Source organism: Triticum urartu, chromosome 2A (assembly GCF_056163025.1).
Source record: "Triticum urartu cultivar PI428250 chromosome 2A, HENAU_Tu73, whole genome shotgun sequence".
NCBI classification, from domain to species: Eukaryota; Viridiplantae; Streptophyta; class Magnoliopsida; order Poales; family Poaceae; genus Triticum; species Triticum urartu.
Window position 1 is genome coordinate 7,154,703 of NC_141874.1, and position 3,757 is coordinate 7,158,459.

General features: G+C 43.5%; 1 long non-coding RNA gene across 1 annotated transcript; it reads right to left on the reverse strand.

The window, feature by feature from the left end:
• Positions 1-423: 423 nt before the first annotated feature.
• Positions 424-863, reverse strand: LOC147982775 (uncharacterized). Its single transcript, XR_015615510.1, has 3 exons — positions 823-863; positions 585-700; positions 424-497 (listed from the first exon to the last, which is right to left on the reverse strand). It is a non-coding gene; the product is annotated as an uncharacterized LOC147982775 (long non-coding RNA).
• Between the last annotated feature and the right edge of the window lie 2,894 nt (positions 864-3,757).

A 3,757-nucleotide genomic window follows, 5' to 3' on the forward strand; every position in this document is an offset into this window, starting at 1 on the left:
TGTTGTTTAAGAGAGCGGCTCATTCAATTTAAATTCACACCGAATGAGGCCAGAACCAACTTACATGATCTGGTATAAATCTACCAAATACCCTATTTCAGCAACATCACAGAACACACGAACTAAACCTAACATACAAGTGAGGTCACGACCAATATACATGACCTAGTAAGGAACCAAGGACCTTCAGTAGAAACCACCAAAACCTCGACACGATCCACAGAAAAAATATTATTCTACCGTTTGGTTAAAGCTAGAACACTACGACGCTGCATACATCTCCCTATGCAGCAACTAAAATCAAGTGTCTTCGCCATACACAAGACCAACACGGTACCAAAAATGATCTATTGCACAACCACGACAGTTAGTACCAGCCAGCACAGTTAAAGTTGCATCCACGAATCATGGCAACTGGAGAGAAGTGATATACCTCGTTGATGGCGAGCATCTGGCCGTTGGCCTTCTTCACCTTCTTGAGCTTCCTCAGGAAGTACCTGCGCGCAAACAACCAAACAATCAAACACATAAGCGCCGATGAAACCAGCGCGCGAGGAAGATCGAGGTCGGGGGAGGAGACTGACCAGAACTTGGACTTGGCGCGGACCTCGTTGGTGGCCCAGAGCTTCATGTGCTAGATCTTGGGCTGCTCATCGCCGGGGGTCGGCAGCGCGCGACCCACCACCTGGTACTGGTGGAACTGCACGCAAACATAGAGAGGTCAGCCATGATGGGGGTACGATCGACGGCGCGGCGGATCTAGAGGACTGGGGGAGGACGGCGGGGCAGGGAAGAGAGAGAGAGGGAGGAGGAGGAGCTTACCCTGTGGGCGACCATTCTGGCGAGCTCTTGAGACCAGAGTGCGGGGCGGCGTGCGCGGGGTGGCGAAGCGAGAGGCGAGGTTGGATATGTAGTGCTGGAGGAAGGAGGAGGCGGCGGCGAGGGGGTGGGAGGCGGGGAGGGGGAGGAGCACCGCTGAACTATATCGACGCCGCGGACGACGACGAGCACTCCCCTCCACCTCCGCCCCCGAAGCTCATCTCCATGCCTCCTCCCTGGTCACCGACGCCTTGCGCGCCGGAGATGGCTGCCGGCCTAGATGGCGGCGACGGAGAGGGAGTTCGGTGAGTGGGTGGGGAGAGGGAGTGGGTGGATCTGGCCGCCGATTGAGGGGAGAGGAGGGGGAGCGGCAGCGGAGAAGGGGGATCTGACGGGTTGTGGAGCAGGTTGAGGTACGGGTGTAGGGTTAGGGAAGGGAGGTGGCTTGGGGGTGGAGATGCGGTGGGGAAGGGAGGGGTCGGGGTGGCGATGCGGCGAGGATGGGTGCGGGGAGGCCATGGATGTGGGGAGGTCGCCGCCGGCTGGTGGGATCGGGGGAGGGGGATCTGAGGGGGACGAGGGGAGAGGAAGAAAGAAAGAAAGGAGGCGGGGGGTGGATGGAAGATGCCAGCTAGGGTTTCGCCTCAGGTGGGGTTGGTAGGGGAGGCGAGGAGCAACGGCTACCGTTGGATCTGGGAAGATCCAATGGTGTTTTGTGCTTGATCCGTGTGCCTTGTGCACGGACCAATCAGAACGCAATACAATATTATGACCAATTGAATTGGTCGTGATAAATTTGAAAATAAGATGTTAGATCATCTTAGCTATTTACTTGACCTGATACATTGGAAAAAAATGAAACAAATGAAAAACCTTCTCATCATGTCATCAAATGTGACCTAGTTTTTAGAAGAAAAAAATAACAAAATAGTAATAAGGAACTTTTCATTTTCTTTGCATGAAAATTCATTTTTCATTTGAGTGCTCAAAATGAGTTTTTTTGTGAAGAACATACCAAATATTTGTTGCAAAATTGTATCAAATCATTTTTCTAAAATACTAGACCATATTTAATGTACAAATAACCAAATGGTTGGGTGTCAAAACTTTTAATCCACCTCTCGTGAAAAAGACAAATTTCCGCCAATTCAGCTGGAAGCGGGTCAAATTTGAACTACAGCTGCCTCATAGTTTGCTATTTATTTTTTCCAAAAATCATTTCTAGGTACATAAGTACCTATTTAATCAGAGAAACACCAAAAAAATTCCAAGATTCAACCACTAGCTAGGAACAGTCAAGCCCGCCGTTTTGACCGCATTTTGAAACGGGCATAAAAAATTCAAAAAAAATCAAAAAATTGGAAAACCTTCGCATTGTGTCATTATATGTGACCAAGTTTCCAGGAAAAATAATAAACTTGTAGTACGGAAATTATTTTAGAAAAGTGTTCTCATAAATGAGCTATCATGTGTGAAGATTCATGGATTTCAACCCAAACGCTCAATCTCATGGTCACATTCATGGCATAGTTTGTTCAAATGATCTCATATTATGCACAAGGGTGCATCTTGGAATCCAAACAATGTTGCCAAAGGGAGTTTTCATTTTCTTTGCACGGAAAATTCATTTTCCATTTTTTGAGTGCCCGAAATGAGGTTTTTTTGTGAAGGACCTACCATATATTTGTTGCAAAATTGTACCAAATCATTTTTATAAAATATTAGGACATATTTAATGCACAATTGAAAAAATTATTGGGTGTCAAAAGTTTTGATCCACCTCTGTGAAAAAGACAAATTCCCGCCGATTCAGCTGGAAGCGGGTCAAATTTGAACTACAGCTGCCTCATAGTTTGCTATTTATTTTTTCCAAAAATCATTTCTAGGTACATAAGTACCTATTTAATGAGAGAAACACCAAAAAAATTCCAAGATTCAACGACTAGCTAGGAACGGTCAAGCCCACCGTTTTGACCGCATTTTGAAACGGGCATAAAAAATTCAAAAAAAAATCAAAAAATTAGAAAACCTTCGCATTGTGTCATTATATGTGACCAAGTTTCCAGGAAAAATAATAAACTTGTAATACGGAAATTATTTTAGAAAAGTGTTCTCATAAATGAGCTATAATGTGTGAAGATTCATGGATTTCAACCCAAACGCTCAATCTCATGGTCACATTCATGGCATAGTTTGTTCAAATGATCTCATATTGTGCACAAGGGTGCATCTTGGAATTCCAAACAATGTTGCCAAAGGGAGTTTTCATTTTCTTTGCACGGAAAATTCATTTTCCATTTTTCGAGTGCCCGAAATGAGGTTTTCTGTGAAGGACCTACCATATATTTGTTGCAAAATTGTACCAAATCATTTTTATAAAATATTAGGACATATTTAATGCACAATTGACAAAATTATTGGGTGTCAAAAGTTTTGATCCACCTCTGTGAAAAAGACAAATTCCCGCCGATTCAGTTGGAAGCGGGTCAAATTTGAACTGCCGTTGCCTCATAGTTTGCTATTTATTTTTTCCAAAAATCATTTCTAGGTACATAAGTATCTATTTAATAAGAGAAACATCGAAAGTTTTCCAAGATTCAACCACTAGCTAGGAACGGTCAAGCCCACCGTTTTGACCGCATTTTGAAACGGGCATAAAAAATTCAAAAAAAATCAAAAAATTGGAAAACCTTCGCATTGTGTCATTATATGTGACCAAGTTTCCAGGAAAAATAATAAACTTGTAATACGGTAATTATTTTTAAAAACTGTTCTCAGAAATGAGCTATCAAGTGTGAAGATTCATGGCTTTCAAGCCAAATGATCAATCTTATGGCCACATTCATGGCATAGTTTGTTCAAATGATCTCATATTATGCACAAGGGTGCATATTGGAATGGAAAACAATGTTGCCTAAGGAAGTTTTCATTTTCTTTG